The 22,620-nt window shown below is 34.5% G+C and overlaps 1 protein-coding gene across 1 annotated transcript in view; it reads left to right on the top strand.

The window, feature by feature from the left end:
* Positions 1-22,620, top strand: part of MALRD1 (MAM and LDL receptor class A domain containing 1) — a 790,469-nt gene that overhangs the window by 383,092 nt on the left and 384,757 nt on the right. The window lies entirely within an intron of this gene.

Genomic DNA, 22,620 nt, shown 5'->3' with positions numbered 1-22,620 from the left:
CATAGCAGGGTGCCTGGGTGGCTCAGTCGTTAAGCGTCTACCTTTGGGTCAGGTCATGATCCCAGGAGCCCTGCATTGGGCTCCCTGCTCTGCAGGAAGCCTGCTTCTCCCTCTCCCACTCCCCCTGCTTGTGTTCCCTATCTCACTGTATTTCTGTCAAATAAATAATAAAATCTTAAAAAAAAATACTCAAATTCATAGCATGCTTGTATCCCTGTATCTTTTCTTCCTTATTTTTTGTTGTTGTTGGGAGAAGGCACAATATTTATACTGGAAAATATATTTACATCACCCAAAACTCATTAGAATACTCTTTAAGCAATATATTCTACAGGAAAAATCTCAAGTCCCATTCCAAATACAATTGGTAGACAAAGATGTTTTCAAAATTTCATGCAGTGGCAATACATAGGATGTTCATTTCAGGCATTTTTATGGCTAAGAGAAGGATATCACAGTAGCAAATGTACCATGAGCCATTATTTTATCATGCATTTGTCTTGACTGTGTCTCTTCAGTGACTTTCATAGGTAGTCATATTTTGTCTAATTTGAACAATGAATGCTTCTAGAAATTGAGAAAGTGATGAAGAAATCTATGGAGAGGAAAGCCAAACAAGTGAAAGAGATTACGATGTAAGAGAAGAGAAAGAAAAATACAACATTTTGACCAAGGAGAGCTGGCTTTGAAGTGGTAGACCAAAAAAATAAAGAAAGAAAGAACTCTTAGAATATCTCATTTCACTTCTAAGTTTGTTTATGTAAACATGTAATGTTAGTCTTAGGAAGATAACAGCGAAGACTCAAAAGACCAGCTAATCAAACTGATAGACATTGCTGGCTCAAGTGAATTTATAATTCTCAAAATACAGTAATAAATACAATAGCTTAATTTTGTTTCACTGTTTCATTTGCATTTTTAGAACTTAGTTGTAGGTAGATGGGTAGATGTGTAATGCATTATGATTTTACTATTTAAATAATGGAAAATTGGCTACGGGTGTGTAGCATTTCAAAACCCAATTTCTGCTTTTTAAGAACACATTACTAACAGTGTGTAGGAAGGGGCTATGCTTAGCTTAAGTTTTCAGTGGGACACAGTGGTGGATATGGTTGGCCAGCATTGGGACCTGTGAGAGTTTGGATTTGAACGGTGAGGGACTGATTGGGCCTCTTCAAATTTGAGAGTTCTGCTTTTTTGTGTGCCACTTAGGTCTGTCTATTGAAAAAATACCCGTCTTCTGTTCATGGATGTAATAACTAATAACGTAACTGACTCCACAGCCTCTCCTTTCTTCTTTAATACAATTGATTTTTCTGGAACCCTTCTGCTTTTTTCTATATTCCAACTTTTCTCACTATGGCACCTAGATATCTGCCTGGCCTTCCACCTTCTCCTGTCCCATGTTTCTGTATTGCCAGCGATAGACTCTATTTTATGAATTTTCATTCTTCTAGTTTTATAGATCATACAACAGATATTGTATAAAATTCAGTGCAACTTGTGTAAAGAACATTTCTGGAAATGCTAGCCACTGTATTTAGAATACTTAAAAATCAGTTTTGGATATAGCATAACAGTAAGCAGTTTTATAAACATTTATTCAAGGGCTTCTCCCACATTATTTATCACATGTATCAATTTTAAATTCAGGAAATCAATACTTCTTACAAAATTATAGAATGTGTTATTAGAAATTAGTAATAATGTTAGGTATTGGGTTTTTTTAAGGTTTTACTTTTATTCCAGTTATCATGCAGTGTAATATTAGTTTCATTTGTGCAATGTAGTGATTCAACACTTCCATATAACACCCAGTGCTCATCACAGTAAGTACACTCCTCCCCATCACCCGTTTCACCCATGCTTCCCCCTACCTCCCTTCTGGTAGCTATCAGTTTGTTCTCTGTAGTTAAGAGTCTGTTTTATGGTTTGCCTCTCTTTCGTTTTTTATCCCTTTGCTCATTAGTATTGCTTCTTAAACTCCACACATGAGTGAAATCGTACGGCGTTTGTGTTTCTCTGACTGGGTTATTTCCCATAGCCTCAAACTCTCTAGTCCCATCCAAGTTGTTGCAAATGCCAAGATTTCATACTTTTTTATGTCTGAGTAATAATCCATTTTATCCATTATATATATATACACACACATACACCACTTCTACCTTTTTTTCTTTTTATTAGCTAATATTGGCAATATTAATTTAAAATTTTTCTTTAGTTGTTAAGGTAACCAGTGAATTTTTTTGGAAAATTTATCCTTTCATATAGCATTACTACAGTATAATTATTACACAAATTAACTATACAAAAGTAAGCGCTGCTGTGTAAACAAGCTGTCATTTTTTATTGAATCATCCAGGATTGGAAGTGTGCTCTATTTGTTCTGCAATAGCCAGTTTTATTCCTGCTTCTTGTAATAAAACTCTCAATGGTTAGTTAGGCACATAACATTTCTCTTCTGCAATAAATGGAAAAACATGTTGTTTCCATTGATTGAAAGATTCAGTAATGTATTGTAGTTTAATGATAAAGGCATTTAATATTTTTATGCTAATGAAGATTGTAATGTTTTATGAGAGGCATGTTTTTAAAAATTAATTTTTTTCATTGGTATATAGAAAAGCCATTAATATTTTAAAATATTTACCTTGTGTATGGCAGGGTTAAGTGCATTTATTTAGGTGATTTTTAATTTTTCTCAGTAATGTTTTATAGTTTTTTTGGAAAGTATTTTTTTTAATTTATTTTTTATTTTATTATGTTATGTTAACCACCATACATTACATCATTGGTTTTTGATGTAGGGTTCCATGATTCATTGTTTGCATATAACACCCAGTGCTCCATTCAATAGGTGCCCTCTTTAATACCCATCACCAGGCTAACCTATCCCCCCACCCCCCTCCCCTCTAGAACCCTCAGTTTGTTTCTGAGAGTCCATAGTCTCTCATGGTTCGTCTCCCCTTCTGATTTCCCCCCCTTCATTTTTCCCTTCCTACTATCTTCTTCTTTTTTTTTTTTTAACATATAATGTATTATTTGTTTCAGAGGTACAGGGCTATGATTCATCAGTCTTACACAATTCACAGCGCTCACCATTGCACATACCCTCCGCAATGTCTGTCACCCAGCCACCCCATCCCTCCCATGCCCCACCACTCCAGCAACCCTCAGTTTGTTTCCTGAGATTAAGAATTCCTCATACCAGTGAGTCATATGACACATCTTTCTCTGATTGACTTATTTCGCTTAGCATAATATCCTCTAGTTCCATCCACATCATTGCAAATGGCAAGATTTCTTTTTTTTTTTGATGGCTGCATAATATGGAAAGAGTATTTTATATAATATTTTAGATGCTAACAGCAAAGTGATATTTTTTTAAATACTTGTTTTAAATGCTAAAGCAAGAATTTCATTATTTTATTGACATATGATGTTATATTAGTTGCAGGTGTACAACATAGTGATTCAACAATTCTATGCATTACTCAGTGATTACCACAACTAAATGTAGTCACCATCTGTCACCATATAATATTATTACAATATTATTGACAATATTTCCTATACTGTACTTTTGATCTCCTTATTTATTTTATAACTGGAAGTTTGTACCTCTTAATCCTCTTACACCTATTTTGCGCATCACCCCACTCATCTCTTAGCAACTCCCAGTTGTCTGTATTTAAGAGTCTGTTTTTGTTTGTTTATTTGTTTTTTAGATTCCACATGTAACTGAAATCATGTGGTATTTGCCTTTCTCTGACTTATTTCACTTAGCATAACACCCTCCTCAAGTTCCATCCATGTTTTGAAAATTACAAACTTTCATTCCTTTTTATGGCTAATATCCCGTGTGTGTGTGTTTGTGTGTGTGTGTGACATCTTCTCTATCCATCATCTGTCAATGGGCACTTGATTTGTTCCATAGTTTGGCTATTGTAAATAATGCCGCAGTAAACATAAGAGTGCATGTATCTTTTCAAATTAGTGCTTTTGTTTTCTTTGGGTAAATACCCAATGGTGGAATTACTGGATCATATGGTATGTCTATTTTTACTGTTTTAATGAACTGCCCTACTGTTTTCCATAGTGGCTGCATCAGTTTACATTCTCACCAACAATGCACGAGGGTTCCTTTTCTTCACATCCTTGCCAACACTTACTGTCTTTTTGACACTAGCCATTCTGACTGGTGTGAGGTGATCTCATTTGATTTGCATTTTCTTGATGATTAATAATGTTGAACATCTTTTCATTTGTCTGTTGGCCATTCATAGTCTTCCTTGGAAAAATGCCTATTCAGGTTCCCCTGCCCCACCTTTTTTAATCAGATTGTTTTTTTGCTCTTAAGTTGTATAAGTTATTTACATATTTTGGCTATTAACCTTTATTGGAATATTTTCTCCCATTCCATAGATTGCCTTTTTGTTTGTTGATGGTTTCATTTGTTGTGCAAAAGCTTTTTGTTTTGGTGTAGTTCCAATAGTTATTTTTTCCTTTGTTTCTCTTGCCAGAGGAAACATATCTATAAGTATGTTGCTAAGGGGGCGCCTGTGTGGCTCAGTTGGTTAAGCGACTGCCTTCGGCTCAGGTCATGATCCTGGAGTCCCTGGATCGAGTCCCGGTCGGGCTCCCTGCTCGGCAGGGAGTCTGCTTCTCCCTCTGACCCTCCCCCCTCTCATGTGCTCTCTCTCATTCTAATAAATAAATAAAATCTTTAAAAAAAAATATGTTGCTAAGGCTGTTGTCCAAGAGATTACTGCCCAAGTTTTCTTTTAGGGGTTTTATGGTTTTAGGTATTACATTTAGGTCTTTAACCCATTTTGAGTTTATTTTTGTATATGGTATAAGAAGGCAGTCCAGTTTCATTCCTTTGCAGGTAGCTGTTTCGTTTTTCCAACACCATTTGTTGAAGAGACGGTCTTTCCCCCACTGTATATTGCTGCCTCCTTTGTCAGATTAATGGACCATATATATGTGGCTTTATTTCTGGGCTCTCTACTTTGTTCCATTGATCTGTGTGTCTATTTTTGTGCCAGTTCCATAATGTTTTGATTAATAAAACTTTGTAGTACTTCTTGAAATCTGGGATTGTGACACCTCCAGCTTTGTTCTTTTTTCCCAAGATTGCTTTGGCTATTTGGAGTATTTTGTGGTTCCATATAAATTTAGCATTATTTGTTCTAGTTCTGTGAAAAGTGCCATTGGTATTTTGATACAGATCGCATTGAAGATGTGGATTGCTTTGGATAATATGGACATTTTAACAATACTAACTAATTCTTCCAATCCATGATCATGGTGTATCTTTCCATTTGTTTGTGTCATCTTCAGTTTCTCTTGTCAATGTCTTGTTGTTTTCAGAGTATCGGTTTTTCATCTATTGGTTAAATTTAGTTCTAGGTATTTCCTTCTTTTTGGTTCAATTGTAAATGAGATTATTTTCTTAATTTCTTTTTCTGCTGCTTTATTTTTAATTTAAAGAAACGTGATAGATTCCTTTATATTTTTTATCTTAGTTTGTATTCAACTTTACTTAATTCACATTAGTTCTAAGAGATTTTTGGTGGAATGTTTAGAGTTTTATATATATAGTACTTGTCACCTGTGAATAATGACAGTTTTACTTTGTCCTTAACAATTTGGATCCTTTCCTTTCTTTCTTATCTGATAGCTGTGGCTAGGACTTCCAGTAATATGTTGAATAAAAGTTATGAGAGTGGACATCCTTCTCTTCTTCCTGATCTGAGACAGAGTTCTCAGTTTTTCATCATTGAGTATTATGTTATCTGTGGGTTTTTCATATATGACCTTTATCAAGTTCAGGTGTGTTTCCTCTAAACCTACGTTATTGAGAGTTTTTATCATGAACAGATATTGAATTTTGTCAAGTGCTTTTTCTGCATCTGTTGAGATAATCATATGGTTTTTATCCTTCATTTTCTTTTCTTTTTTTTTTTATCCTTCATTTTCTTAATGTGACGTATCACATTGATTGATTTGAGAATATTGAGTCACTCTTGCATCCTTGGAATAAATCCCACTTGATCATGGTGAATGATCTTTTAGTGTGTTGTTGAATTCAGTTTGGCTGCATTTGTTGGATACTGTGTAATTATGATGTTTATTTGGCTATTGGCTTGTCTCTAGTTATACTTAGAGGATCTCTAGTTTTCCAGATGTCACCAACAAAGATGTTCTATGATTTCTATGTTATCATTGGCCTCTTGGGAAGTCAATTCTGGGAGTCATTCCTGTGGGACCACACAACAGATCACTCCTTTAACTATTTCAATAATTTTGCATATATATAATTCTCTCTATCAAATCATATTCTTTTTAAAATAGAGTAATTTGTGTTATCTGTGTTTAAATCCTGATCGATCAAGCATTTAGTACCAAAAGTTTGATTTTATTGTTCTGATTACTTGTAATTGTATGGATTTTCCAAATGTGCCATTCTGATTCTGAGAATACAGAGTAATTTGCTTGCAAGTAGAATCAGAGCATATGATGGATGGCAAGTTTTAGAAAGGGACACATAAGTTAAAAAAAAAAAAAAAAGAGTGCGGGGGAAGGAAGGAAAAACCAGTTTTTATATGAGACAATAAGAAAGAATTGGGAACTAAAAATCACCTCTTTTTGGATAAAGTGTTAAGAAATGATGAAAGTCAAGAATGGAATTAACTAAAGACCGCGTTCTGTAAACTTTGTATAGGTAGCACCTTACACTATATTTGCTGAATAACTACTGAAATAATTTAATTGTAGTACTTGATAAACTAGTTTATAATGACTATTTTATTTCTTACTAAATGATTGGTAATATGATATCATTACATAATTCTCAAAAATACGCTTCTGAAAGTTAAATATGTTCCTTTGCATTTACAGTTTGGTTCTTAGGAACTCGAAAAAGAACACTACATTTCTAATCTCTTAAGTAATATATGTGTTTCATTTTCTTATAAACTTGATCCTTACTGAAATATTTATATTATAAGCAAAGTTAGAAATCATAACATTATCAGCATATTATCTCAGTTATCAAGGTAAAATTAAACTATTTTTATTGTTTGCACCCCCAAAATATATTCCAGTTACATAAAAACCAAGAAAGGTCATTTGATAAGCTATTTGAATGGTTGAGTGTAAGTGAAACAGCAGAGATCATGTTTCTCTTGGAAGAAAAATATGATTGTGTGAAATCAAATATATTTCATGACCCAGTGAACTTAGTATGTCGGGAAATTTCGGCTTCACTTGAAATGCCAATTGGCTGTACCCTACTTATTTAGTAATGGAGAGATGCAGTTAAAAATACTTTAATTTTTCACTGTATTATTGCTCCAACAAAATGTCCTTTATTCAATTTAGGATTTTTTCCACATGAGCCCTTTCTTTTATTTTGTGGAAAAAATACTGAGAATTATGATATCTGAGGGGTATTATTTTAACTGTATTTCCAATTTCCAATAAATAGTGTCTGCTTTAACAGACATATGGATAGATAACCAAAATAAGATTATTTAATCAGAGTATCATTTAAAATACTACAATTGCTAATATAAAATTTTGTGCCAGAATATGCATGTTTTCTCTTTGAAATCTTTTCATCTAGAAAGATTTTAATACAGGAAAAAGGTTTAACATTTTTAGACCCAGTTTTCTTGCTCATTTTTTATATTTATATCTCTGATCTTTTTTGTGAGATTATTTTCTTGCTTCCTGAAACATATCTATAAGAAGTCCCTTTAATGATGATCTTTTGATATTAAATCTAATTTGATTAAATGCTTTAATTTCAACATAATGTTTGAACGATAGTTTCATTGGGCATACAGGTTTAGTTTGGCTATTCTGTTAAATTTTTAATGGACATTTTCCCACTGCATGTTGGCTTCTGTTGAGATCAAGAAATCAGCTCTTGGGGCGCCTGGGTGGCTCGGTTAAGCAACTGCCTTCGGCTCAGGTCATGATCCTGGAGTCCCTGGATCGAGTCCCGCATCGGGCTCCCTGCTCGGCAGGGAGTCTGCTTCTCCCTCTGACCCTCCCCCCTCTCATGTGCTCTCTCTCTCTCTCTCATTCTCTCTCTCAAATAAATAAAATCTTTAAAAAAAATCAGCTCTTAATCTAATTGCCATTCCTTCTTAAGTAGTTTCTTTTCCCCTCCACTCTTAAGATCTCTTTTTCTCTGATATTCCAGTAAATCGTGTGAATTCAGGTAGTCCTCTTTTTATTTATCCTGCTTGAGATTCATTGAACTTTTTGAATCTGAGGATTGATGTGCTTCATGAATTCTTAAACATTCTAAGCTATTATGTCTTTTGATATTGCTTTTTCCCCATTCAGTCTTTTCTCTCTGGATCTCTGGTAAGACTTATTTTGGGTCTTTTCATCTTCTTTTTTCCTTTTTAAAAATGAAGTACAATTTAGATATCATGAAATGTGCACATTTTCAGTATATAATGCAATAAATTTTGACAAATGCATGCCAGTATAACCCAAAGCACATCAAAATATAGAACATTTCTATTACTCCAGATATTTTCCTTTTTCTTCTTCTCATGGATACTGCCCCCTAAAAATGAAATAATTCCCCCCATCCCTCCAGTCAGAGGTGACCAATGTTCTGATGTTTATCACTATATATTAGATTTGCCTGTCATGAGCTTCCTATCAGTGATATATCTGGCTCCTTTTGCTCAGCATAAAATTTTGAAATTTATATTGTCAAGTGTATTACTAATTTGCTTCTTTTTATTAATGAATAGTATTCTATCTTGTGAATATATTATCATGCGTTTATTCTCTTGATCAAGACACATGGGTTGTTTCAAATTATTGGATACTGTGAATTAAGCTGCTAGGAAGATTTTTGTATACATCTCTTTGTGGAAATGTGTTTTCTTTTTGTAAATACCTGTTACTGCAATTGCTTGGTCATAGGACAGATGTATTTCTCACATTATAAAAATAAAAAAAATTAATATTATTTTATAATCCCACCAGCAATATATGAGATTGCCAGTTGATACTCACCCTCACCAATGTTTGGTTTGTTTGTTTTTTTAATCTTAGCAGTTCTAGTAGGAATGAAATGGTATCTCATTGTGGTTTCAGTTTACTTTCGCCTGATGGTTTTTACTTGTGCTTATTGGTCATCTGTATATATTCCTCTTTGGAGTGTCTGTGTAAGCATTTTTTTTCATTTGTATGCTTAATATTGAGTTATAGATATTTATTAAATACTGAGGATGTTAAGTACCAGCATATACATGTATTATAGTCTTTTTCCCTCAGTAAGTGTCCTGTTTCCTTAATGGTGTCTTTTGCTGTTGAGAAATGTCCAATTTATTAATTTTTTTCTGTAATTGTTGCTACTTTCTGTGCCTTACTAAGGAAACTTTCCTTATCTAAGGTCACAAAAATATCCTTCTATAATTACTCATAAGTTTTAGAGCTTTATATATTTTTTTAAGATTTTATTTATTTATTTGACACAGAGAGAGCACAGGCAGGGAGAGTGAGAGAGAGGGAGAAGCAGGCTCCCTTCTGAGCAGGGAGCCTGATGCTGGGCTAGATCCCAGGTTCCTGGGATCATGACCTGAGCCAAAGGCAGACACTTAACTGACTGAGCCACCCAGGCACCCCTAGAGCTTTAGCTTTTATATTTAGGTCTCTGATTCATCATGAATTAATATAATGTATGGTGTTCCAACATCATTTGTTGAAATTACTGTTGTTTACCTATTGATAGCTTGGAAACTTTTGTCAAAAATTAATCATTTAAGGGGCGCCTAGGTGGCTCAGTCGTTAAGCGTCTGCCTTCGGCTCAGGTCATGATCCCAGAGTCCTGGACTCGAGCCCCCACATCGGGCTCCCTGCTCCACGGGAAGCCTGCTTCTCCCTCTCCCACTCCCCCTGCTTGTGTTCCCTCTCTCGCTGTCTCTTTCTCTGTCAAATAAATAAATAAAATCTTTAAAAAAAATTAATCATTTAAGTGTAGAACTAAAGCTGGTCCTTTGTTCTCTTCTATTGATTTATTTGTTTACTCTTACTACCTATTTTACTTCCTACATATTTTTATATAAATGTTAGAGTCTACTAGGATATCGGTTGTGGTATCATTGTATCTGTCAATTTGGAATGAATTGAGGTCTTATCCATGTTTAAAAAGTTATCTCTAACTTTTTAATGCTATTGGTAGTGGTACTGTTTTATTTTGACTTATTTCATAGGTGTTCATAGTTAATATATTTGACTTTTTGTGATAATTTTATATCTATGGCATTGTAAAATACACATATTAATTCTTATAGTCATCTTTCATAAATTCTTTAGGACTTAAAATCATGGAACATGATAAAAGACAGTGTTATTCTTCCTTTCCCAGCTTCAAGTGTTTGTTTATTTTTCTTGCTGGCTAAAATGGATATCCAGGACAACATCAAAAATAAGTGGTGGGGGGGACCTGGGTGGCTCAGTTGGTTAAGCGTTGCCTTCAGCTCAGGTCATGATTCCAGGGTCCTGGGATTGACCCTGCAACAGACTCCCTGCTCTCGGCTCCTCACTTTTCCTTCTGCCCCTAAACCCCACTCATGCACGTGCTCTCTCACTTTCTCTCTCAAATAAATTAATAAGTAAAAATCTTTAAAAAAAAATAAGTGTTGGGCAGTGACATTTTGCCTTGCTTCTCATTTTAGAGGAGAGCAGTCTGTTTCCATTAAGTATGATGTTAGTTGTACAATTTAAAGTTGTGTCCTTTATCAGTTTGAAGAAGTTTCCTTCTGTTCCTGATCTTCTAAGTGATTTAAAATCATGATTGGGTATTAAATTTTGTCAAATGCTTTTTCTGGATTTATGAAGAAAATCATGTGCTATTTCTCCTTTAGTATCTAACTCTGAGTATTACATTAGCTGATTTTCAAATCTTGAACAAGCCTTGCATTCTTAGATTTAACCCCACTTGATTACAGAGTGTTGCCTGTCTACATTTTATTTATTTTTTATTTTTTTCTTGGTACCCTTGTTGAAAATCATTTGACCAATATATATTTGAGAGTTTATTTCTGGACTCTTTCCCTGTCTACATTTTAGATTTTAGCTGATATGTTTTTCTTGGGGATTTTTGCATATATATTAATGAAAGCATTGTTCTGTAACTTTTTTTTTTTGTATTTTATCTACAATTACCTCATCTTTTATAGTATATCTATCTCATTCATTTACATATTTATATTTCCTCTCATGGAATTCGATTGCATGTTTTCATGCATTTTTAGAATCCTTTTTTTTCTCTTTTTTTTTTTTTTACTGCTTGACACATAATTGGAGCTCAGCAATTATTTTCTAAATGAACTAATGAGAAAGTTAAAGGGAATTCTCACAGATATGGGTATGGAGATGGTTCATGAGGCAGTCAACAAAGATTGGTTCAGGAGGCATAACCTGCAGAAGCAATATCTTCAAGAAAACATAAAAAATTTGAGTATAGGGAAACTAATAATTGTATAAACTTAAATGGAATAAATATATATGTGGTTAAGTCAAGGACAATATGTATCTATTTGTAATAATAATGAACACTGCATATGAATTTCATCAAAACTCATAACTTTTGGATATATGAGGGGATAGAGTATATGTGTTGGAGAAGAGAGTAGTGTAAGACTTATGTCCTTATTTTCAAAGGGCAAAAGTGTTAGATTATACCTAAAATTAAAAAAAAAATCAAGGATTAGTATACATATTTTATTTATACACATGCAGAAAATAGCAGACTAAATAGATAAAAGAGGTAAAAATGAATTTATCCAAAGTAATAGTAATAGACTTAGTGTGGAATGAGACATGAGTTATCTGAAGTAGTATTCAGCTTTTAAAACTCCATATATGTGTTATTTTATTAAAAATAAAAATTTAAAGTAAATTTTATCTGGATAAGAAGGTTATGTATAATGAAGACAAGACTGGTCTAGTTTTTTAAAAAAATCATTAGGTTTCTCAAGTCTGGGATTACCAGTCAGACCATATATTTTTTTTGTCATTATAGTCTTCATAAATAATCTATAGTAAGATCATTAATGATTAAAAAAAATCAATACTCTTGTGAATTAAAGTCCTCTGTCCAAATGAATATTTTCAAGTGGCCTTTTAAAGATTGAAACTCTTAGAAAATGTGAATTTACACTTTTGGGAAAAAAGTAAGTCATGCTAAAATATATGCTATTTAGTAGAACAGAAAGATAGAAGTTCATCTTATTTTTTAACAGGTTTCTTTCTTGCAGTTTAGTAAATACTGAAAGAAAGAAAAAAGAAAAAAGGATAATAATGTAAATCATGAGGGAAATGTTCTATAAAACTTTTAAGAAAATGTGTTCTTGTTGTAAGTTTCTTTTTTTATTGTGGTATAATTGACATAAAACATTATGTTAGTTTCAGGTGTAAAACATAGTGCTTTGACATTCATATACATTGCAAAATGATCACCACAATGTCTACTTAGCATCTGTCACCAAACAAAATTACAAAATTTTTTTTTCTTGTGGTGAGAACTTTTAAGATTTTTCTTGTGGTGAGAACTTTCTTAACAACTTTCAAATATTATTGACTGTAATTACCATGCTGTATATTATATCCTCATGACATATTTATTTTATAACTGGAAGTTTGTTTCTTCATCCCCTTCACCTGTTTGCCCACTCTCTTCAGCCTCATTTCTCTCTGGCAACTACCAAACTATTCTCTGTATCTATGAGTTTTGTTTTGTTTAGTTTTGTTTATGTTTTTAGATTCCATATATAAGTGAAACCATGTTATTTGTCTTTCTCTGTCTGGTTTATTTCACTTAGCATAATATTCTCAAGGTCCATCCATGTTGAGGGAAATGACAAGATTTCATTCTTTTTTATGACTGAGTAGTACTCCATTATATATATACCACATCTGTTTTATTCATTCATCTATAAATGGACAATTAGGTTGTGTCCATAATTGGCTATTGTAAATAATGCTGTGATGAACATAGGGGGGCATATACCTTTTTGAATTAGTGTTGTGATTTCTTTCAGAAATACTAGAAGTTGAATTTCTGTGTTTTTTTTAATTTTGAGGAAACTCCATACCATTTTCCATAGTTTCTCCACCAATTTGCATTCTCATCGATAGTGCATGAGGTTTTCTTTTCTCTGCCTCTGCACTAACATTTATTATTTCCTGTCATTTTGAAAATAGCCATTCTCACAAGTATGATATGATATCTCATTGTGGATTTGATTTGCATTTCCCTGATGATTAGTAATGATGAGCATCTTTTCATTTGTCTGTTGGTCATCTGTATGTCTTTGGAAAATGTCTATTAAGATTCTTTTTTCATTTTTAATTTGAATTGTTTGTTCTTGTGTTGTTTAGCTATATGAGTTCTTTATATATTTCGGATATTAACCCCTTATTGGATATATGATTTGCAAATACCTTCTCCCATTCAGTAGGTTGCCTTTCTATTTTGTTGATGGTTTCATTCACTTTGCAGAAACTTTTTAGTTTGATGTAGTGTCCCATCTTTTTTATTTTTGCTTTTGTTGCCATTGCCTTTGGAGTAGATAACAAAAAAATATGTTTATTACCAAGAGCAGTGCCAAGGAGTTTACCATCTATGGTTTCTTCTAATAGTTTTGAGTATGATGTAAAATGGTGGTCCAGTTTCACTCTTTTGCATATGGCTGTCCGGTTTTTCCAGCACCATTTATTGAAGAGACTGTCTTTTCCCCATTGTGTATTCTTGCCTGTGTTTCATAAATTAATTGTCTATATATGCTTGTGTTTATTTTGGACTTTCTATTCTGTTCTATTGATCTTCATGTTTTATGCCAATACCATACTATATTGATTACTGTAGCTTTGTAATGTAGTTAGAAATTAGGGAGCATGATGACTTCATCTTCGTTCTTTCACAAGATTGCTTTGGCTATTGAGGATCTTTTGTGGTTCCATATATATTTTGGGATTGTTCTATTTCTGTGAAAACTGTCATTGGCATTTTGATAGGGATTGCATTGAATATATATATATACATACACACATATGTGTATATATATATATATATAGCATTGGGTAATATGGACATTTTTACAATATATTAATTCTTCTAATACATTAACATGGAATAATCTTACATTTATTTGTGTCTTCTTCAGTTTATTTCATCAGTGTCTTATAGTTTTCAGAATATAGGTCTTTTAGCTCCTTGGTTAAATTTATTCCTAGGCATTTTATTCTTTTTGAAACAACTGTAAATGGGATTGTTTTATTTTCTTAATTTATCTGAGAGGTTTTTGTTAGTATATAAAAACAAAGCATATTTTTTATATTGATTTTGTACACTGCAACTTTATTAAATTCCTTTATTTAAACAGTCTTGATTTTTTTTGTGATATCTTTAGGATTTTCTGTATATTAAATCGTGTCTTCCACATATAATGATAGTTTTACTTCTTTATTTTCAATTTGGTCTTTATTTCTTTTCCTTGCTTAATTGCTCTAAGACTTCAAATACTATGTTCAATGAAAGTAGCAAGAGTGGGGGTTCTTGTCTTGTTACTGATCTTAACAGAAAAGCTTTCAGCTTTTCACCATTGAGTCTGATGTTAGCTGTGGGGTGTCTTTTATAGCCTTTATTATACTAAGATATATTTCTTCTATACCCACTTCATTGAAAGTTTTTTATCATAAATGATACTGAATTATATCAAATGCTTTCTCTGCTTTTATTGAGATGGTCACACAATTTTTATACTTTATTGATGTGATATATCGTATTTCTTGATTTGCAGATGTTGAAACATCCTTGCATCTGTAGAATAAGTCCACTTTATCGTGATGTATGATCCTTTTAATGTTATTATTGAATTCTGTTTACTAATATTATGTTGAAGATTTTTGCCTCTTTGTTCCAGGGTTATTGGCTTGTGATTATTTATTATTATTATTATTTTTGTATGTGTGTGTGTGTGTGTGTGTGTGGTGTCCTTGTCTGGTTTTGGTATCAGCATTAATGCTGGCCTCATTTTATAAGTTTGGGAATATTCCCTCCTCTTAAGTTATTTGGAAGAGTTTGAGAAAGATAAGGTGTTAAATCTTTTATGTTTGCTAGAATTTATCAGGGAAGTCATCTGGTCCTGAACCTTTCTTGTTTAAAGTTTTTTGATTAGTAATTTAATCTCCTACCTAATAATCGTTCTATTCAGATTTTGTTTTTTTTATGAGTTAGTCTTGGAAGGTGGTTTCTTTCTGGGAATTTATCCATTTTTTTTTCCTAAATTGTCCGATTTGTCGGTCTGTAATTGTTCATGGTAGTCTCTTATGATCCTTTATATTTTTTATGGTAGCAGTTGTAATTTTTCCTCTTTAATTTCTGTCTTGATTTGTCTGAGCCCTCTCTTTTTTTTCCTTAGTGAATAAGGTTTGTCAATTTTATCTTTTTAAAGAACCAGCTCTTAGTTTTATTTATCTTTCTATTCTCTTTTTAGTCCCTATTTTATTTATTTCCCCTTTGGTCTTTGTTATTGTCTCTCTTCTACTAATTTTAGGCTTTGTTTGTTTTTCTTTTCCTAGTTCCTAAAAGTTATATTGCTTATTTGAGATTTGTCTTGTTTTGAGGTAGACCTATGTTGCTACAAACTTTGCTCTTAGAACCACTTTTGCTGCATCCCACAGATTATGGTATGTTGTATTTCCATTTTCATTGTGTCAAAGTATTGTTTGCTTTCTCCTTTTGATTTCCTTTTTGACCCATTAGTAGCATGTTGTTTAATCACTACCTATTTTTGATTTTCCCACTTTTCTTCATATAATGGATTTCTAATTTCATACCATTGTGGTCAGAAAATTGTTTGGCATGATTTCAATCTTAAATTTATTGAGACTTGTTTTTCAGTTAAGCATGCGTTATGTCCTGGAGAATGTTCCAGGTACGCTTGAAAAGAAAGTGCATTCTGCTGCTTTGGGATGGAATGTTCTGTATGTCTCTTAAGTCCTTTAGGTCAAATGTGTTATTTGAGGCCAATGTTTATGTTTCCTTATTTATTTTCTGTCTGTATAATTTATCCATTGATATAAGTGAGATGTTAAAGTCCTTCAATATTAATTTATTGCTGTCAATTTTCCCCTTTAGGTCTGTTAATATTTGATATATATATAAGTATATATATGTATGTATATATGTATGTGTAAGTGCTCCTATGTTGGGTGAATAAATGTTTACAAGTGTTATATGTTTTAGTTGGATTGACCCCTTTTCATTATGTAATATGCTTCTTTGTTTTTATTACTGTCTTTGTTTTAAAGTCTCTTGTCTAACTATAGCTACACCCTTCTTGTGGTTTCCATTTGCATGAAACATTTTCTTCCATCCTTTTCCTTTCAGTCTGTGTGTGTCCTTACATCTTATGTGTGTCACCTCTAGGCAGCATATAGTTGGGTCTTGTTTTTTAATCCATTCAGACTGTGTCTTTTGATTGGAGAATTTAGTCCATTTTTTAGTCCATATAAAGTAATTACTAATGGGTATGTACTGATAGGTATGGCACTGAGAAACGCCTTTTTGTTAATTGTTATCTGAGTGTTCTGTAGTTTCTCTCTATTCCTTTCTTTTCCTTTTTATTCTTTTGTGGTTCATGACTTTCTGTCATATTAAGCTGAAATTTCTTTCTCATTATCCTTTCTATGTCTATTACAGGTTTTTGCTTTATGGTTACCATGAGGCTCACATAGAGAAACACACACACACACACACACACACCCCAGTCTACTTTAAATTAATAGCAAGTAAAGCTTGAATGAATTTTTACTCCCCTCCCATCAATATGTTTTTGTTGTTACATTTTACATTTTTTGTGTCTCCCCTAATTATTAGTTTTTTCCTTTGTCTTAATCTCTGTATTATCTTTCTAAGTGATTATTCCACTCCCTTTCCTATATATTTACCTTTGCCAGTGAGAGTTTTACTTTCTTATGTTTTCTTATTGATAATTTAATGCCCTTTCTTTTCAGCTGAAGGCCATCCCTTTAAATTTCTTATAGGACTGGTTTATTGGTGGTGAACTCCTTTAGCTTATGCTTGTCTAGAAAACTCTTTGTCTCTCTTTCAATTCTCTTTGTAGAATATTCTTGGTAGAGAATTCTTGGTTGGAAGCTTTTTCTTGTCAGCACTTTGAATACATCATGTTTCTTCCTTCTGGCTTGCAAAGCTTCTGCTGAGAAAGCTGTTGATAACCTTAGGGTGTTTCCTGGTATGTAACAAGTTGTTTTCTCTCGCTTTTTGCAAGATTTTTTATTTTTAACTTTTGACATTTTAATTATAATGTGTGTTGTTGTGAGTCTCTTTTGGTCCTTATTATTTGAAACTCCCTAGACTTCTGGGAGCTGGATGTCTGTTTTCTTACCTAGATTAGGGAAGTTTTTGGCCGTCATCCCTACAAATATATTTCTGCCCCTTTCTTTTTCTCGTCTCCTCCTGGGACCCCTAGAATGAGATGTTATTGCATTTGATGTTGTTCTATATGTCCCATAAGCTGTCTTCATCTTTTAATGTTTATTTCTTTTTGTAGTTCATTTGCGTGAGTTCAATGGCCCTGAATTCCAGATCACCGATCTGTCTTGTGCTTCATCTAATCTGCTGTTGAATCCCACCAGTGTATTTTTCAGTTCAATTATTATTTTCTGTAGCTCTGTCATTTCTCTTTGGTGCTTTCTTATACTTTCTGTCTCTTTACTGAAGTTCTCTCTGCATTCAACCATTCTCTTCCCAAGGTCAATGAACATCTTTATGACAATTACTTTGAACTCTTTATCAAGTAAATTACTTATCTCCATTTTGTTAATTTTTTTTTTCCTGGGGTTTTATCATGTTCTTTTATTTGTAACATATTCCCATTTCTTCATTTTGGTTGAGTCTATGTTTGTTTCTATGTATTAGGCAAAATAGCTATCTTTCCATTCCTGAATAGGTGGCCCTCTGCAGAAGATGTAACTTACTGTTTAATCTTATTCTTGGTTGTTTCTCAAACTGTCTCCCTGATTGCTTCAGACCCCTTGGGTCCAGAAACCCAAGTCACACCTGTCCACCACAAGCTGGCACTCAAGGGGTATCCCCTTTGTGGGCTGCATGTACCTGCTGGCTTTGGGGCAACACAAAGGCAGGGAGTAGACAGAGTGTTTGCCTCCTGCCTCCTGCAAGTCTGTGTGAGTTACGGGGGTGAGGTACTCATCTGCTGTCTCGGGTGGGACTGTAGGGCCAGCGTGGTGGGGTGGGTTCCTTGGGGCTGTGGAAGTAGGACATGGGGATATGGTTCTCACTGTTTGCCTCTGGCAGGGCCATGCACAGGGGCAGGCGCTAGCTGGAGAGAACGATAGTGCAAAAATTATGCTTGGCAGTGCCAGCACTAACCAGGTAAAGGGAGAAAATAAAAATGGTGCTCGCCAGCACCTCTATCCCTGGATGATGTTTCAAGAGGCTTTTGCCCCTCTTGCAGTCTCTTTAAGATTAGTAAGTGAATCTCTTGCACATATGATTTAGACTCTTCAAACTACTACTGTTGCACTGGGTCTTGGGTCTAGTGAACCTGTGTGTGATCTTTCAAGAGCAGAATCTCCATTCTCTACAGTCTCATGGTTCTCCTGGACATGAACCCAGTTGCCTTCAAAGCCAGACGTTTTGGAGGCTTGGCTTTGTGGTCCACCTTTCCAGGCCTGGTTTGCCTACTGTGGGACACAAACCCCTTGTTCCAAAGGGAGAAGTTCCGTATTTGTAGATCCCTCACACTGGTGGGTCACTGTGCCAGAGGTTGGGTTTTGGTGAGGTGATGTCTATGTGTCTTCTCTCTGTCTTGATGTAGCCCTTTTATCCTCTTTTGTGGAGTAGCCATTCAGCCAGTTCTCAGAATTGTTTCTATATGTAGCTATAGATTTGTTGTGTCTATGGCAGGAGGTGATTTCCAGATCCTCCTATGCCACCATTGTGAACCACCTCTCCAACGATGACTTATTGAGCTCCTACTTCAAGCGTCAGTTTCTACTGTAGGCACTGGGGATAACAGTAGGATACAAAACAAGCCCTATTCTCACAGAGCTTTGCATTCAGTGTGAGAATTTGAGCACAGCTTTAACCTCTCTGGTCCTCAGTGTTACCATCTGCTTTAATGTGGGCCTTCTCTTATTTGCTGTTGCATACGAGTTTCTTCACCAGTTTTTAGGATTTCTTCAGAGGAAGTTGTTCCATATGTAGCTGCAGATTTGGTGTATTTGTGGGAAGAGGGGAGTTCAGGATTCTCCTACATGGCCATCTTGAGCTAGAACCCCTCTCACACTTTTATATGTACTGTACCTCACTTTGAATTGCTCTTGGATCTGTGGGTTTGATATTGTTCACAGTGTTTTCCTAAAAATATAAAGGTCAATTAGCCAAGAAGCTTTGGCAGTTTTTGCACTGTTTTGTGGCTGTGACCCAAACATCAAAGTGAGAATATAAGTCAGCATGGAAATAGAAAAATTGGAATTTTCTATCAGTTAGATTTGTACTGAATATTCAAGAAAACACATTTATCAGTTCAAAACAATTTGTGACCAGCTAGGTTCTTCTTCATGTTGGATATCGCACAAGCAGTTGAACTGAATGAAATGAAGTTCTTTACTGCTCACTTAACATAAAGTATTTCTTTTTATTTTTAAAGATTTATTTATTTTTATATTTATTTTTAAAACTATGTTATGTTAGTTTCTTTTTTAACTTTATTTTATTCTGTTATGTTAATCACCATACATTACATCATTAGTTTTTGATATAGTGTTCCATGATTCATTGTTTGCATATAACGTCCAGTGCCCCATTCAATATGTGCCCTCTTTAATACTCATCACCAGGCTAACCCATCCCCCCACCCCCTGCATAACCCTCAGTTTGTTTCTCAGACTCCATAATCTCTCATGGTTCATCTCCCCCTCCGATTTTTCCCCTTCATTTTTCCCTTCCTACTGTTTTTTGTTTTTTTTTTTTTTTAACATATGATGAATGATTTGTTTCAGAGGTACATGTCTGTGATTCATCAGTCTTACAAAATTCATAGCGCTCACCATAGCACATACCCTCCCCATTGTCTATCACCCAGCCACCCCATCCCTCCACCCCCCACCACTCCAGCAACCCTCATTTTGTTTCCTGAGATTAAGAATTCCCCAAATCAGTGAGATCATGAGATAGTCTTTCTCTGATTGACTTATTTCACTTACCATAATACCCTCTAGTTCCATCTGCATCATTGCAAATGGCAAGATTTTGTTTGTTTGTTTGTTTGTTTTGATGGCTGCATAATATTCCATTGTATATATATGCCACATCCATTCATCTGTAGATGGACATCTTGGCTCTTTCCAGAGCTTGGTTATTGTGGACATTGCTGCTATAAACATCGGGGTGCACGTACCCCTTCGGATCCCTACTTTTGTATCTTTGGGGTAAATACCCAGTAGTGCAATTGCTCGGTTGTAGGGTAGCTCTATCTTCAACTTTTTGAAGAACCTCCATACTGTTTTACAGAGTGGCTGCACCAACTTGCATTCCCACCAACAGTGTAGCAGGCTTCCCCTTTCTCCGCATCCCCGCCAACATCTGTCGTTTTCTGACTTGTTAATTTTAGTCATTCTGACTGGTGTGAGGTGGTATCTCATTGAGGTTTTGATTTGGATTTCCCTAATGCTGAGTGATGTTGAGCACTTTTTCATGTGTCTGTTGGCCATTTGGATGTCTTCTTTGGAAAAATGTCTGTTCATGTCTTCTGCCCATTTCTTGATTGGATTCTTTGTTCTTTGGGTGTTGAGTTTGATGAGTTCTTTATAGATTTTGGATACTAGCCCTTTATCTGATATGTCATTTGCAAATATCTTCTCCCATTCTGTCCGTTGTCTTTTGGTTTTGCTGATTGTTTCCTTTGCTGTGCAAACTTTTTATCTTGATGAAGTCCCAATAGTTCATTTTTGCCCTTGCTTTCCTTGCCTTTGGCGATGTTTCTAGGGAGAAGTTGCTGCAGCTGAGGTCGAAGAGGAAGCTGCCTGTGTTCTCCTTTAGGATTTTGATGGACTCCTGTCTCACATTAAGGTCTTTCATCCATTTTGAGTGTATTTTTGTGTGTGGTGTAAGGAAATGGTCCAGTTTCATTCTTCTGCATGTGGCTGGCCAAATTTCCCAACACCGTTTGTTGAAGAGACTGTCTTTTTTCCACTGGACATTCTTTCCTGCTTTGTCGAAGATTAGTTGACCATAGAGTTGAGGGTCCATTTCTGGGCTCTCTATTCTGTTCCATTGATCAATGTGTCTATTTTTATGCCAGTACCATATGTCTTGATGACAGCTTTGTAATAGAACTTGAAGTCCAGAATTGTGATGCCGCCAGCTTTGCTTTTCTTTTTCAACATTACTGTGGCTATTCGGGGTCTTTTATGGTTCCATACAAATTTTCGTGTTATTTGTTCCATTTCTTTGAAAAAAGTGGATGGTATTTTGATAGAGATCGCATTGCATGTGTAGATTGCTCTAGGTAGCATTGACATCTTCACAATATTTGTTCTTGCAATCCATGAGCATGGCATGTTTTTCCATTTCTTTGTGTCTTCCTCAATTTCTTTCATGAGTATTTTCTAGTTTTCTGAGTACAGATCCTTTGCCTCTTTGGTTAGATTTATTCCTAGGTATCTTACAGTTTTGGGTGCAATTGTAAATGGATTCGAATCCTTAATTTCTCTTTCTTCTCTCTTGTTGTTGGTGTAGAGAAATGCCACTGATTTCTGTGCATTGATTTTATATCCTGCCACTTTACTGAATTCCTGTATGAGTTCTAGCAGTTTTGGGGTGGAGTCTTTTGGGTTTTCCACATAAAGTATCATATCATCTGCGAAGAGTGAGGGTTTGACTTCTTCCTTGCCGATTCGGATGCCTTTTATTTCTTTTTGTTGTCTGATTGCTGTGGCTAGGACGTCTAGTACTGTGTTGAATAGCAGTGCTGATAGTGGACATCCCTGTGGTGTTCCTGACCTTAGGGTGAAAGCTCTCAATTTTTCCCCATTGAGAATGATACTCGCTGTGGGTTTTTGATAGATGGCTTTTATGATATTGAAGTATGTGCCCTCTATCCCTACACTCTGAAGAGTTTTAATCAAGAAACGTTGCTGTACTTTGTCAAATGCTTTTTCTGCATCTATTGAGAGGATCCTATGGTTCTTGTTCTTTCTTTTATCAATGTATTGTATCACATTGATTTATCTGTGAATGTTGAACCAACCTTGCAGCCCAGGAATAAATCCCACTTGATCATGGTGAATAATCCTTTTAATGTACTGTTGTATCCTACTGGCTAGTATTTTGGTGAGAATTTTTGCATCCATGTTCAACAGGTATATTGGTCTCTAATTCTCCTTTTTGATGGGGTCTTTGTCTGGTTTGGGATCAAGGTAATGCTGGCCTCATAAAATGAATTTGGAAGATTTCCTTCCATTTCTAGTTTTTGGAACAGTTTCAGAAGAATAGGTATTAATTCTTCTTGAAATGTTTGGTAGAATTCC

The sequence above is a fragment of the Mirounga angustirostris genome, unplaced genomic scaffold (genome assembly GCF_029215605.1).
Source record: "Mirounga angustirostris isolate CCGP_5_RB_7025 unplaced genomic scaffold, mMirAng1.0.hap1 SCAF_5, whole genome shotgun sequence".
Taxonomy (NCBI): domain Eukaryota; kingdom Metazoa; phylum Chordata; class Mammalia; order Carnivora; family Phocidae; genus Mirounga; species Mirounga angustirostris.
This window is presented reverse-complemented; position numbering and strand designations above follow the sequence as displayed.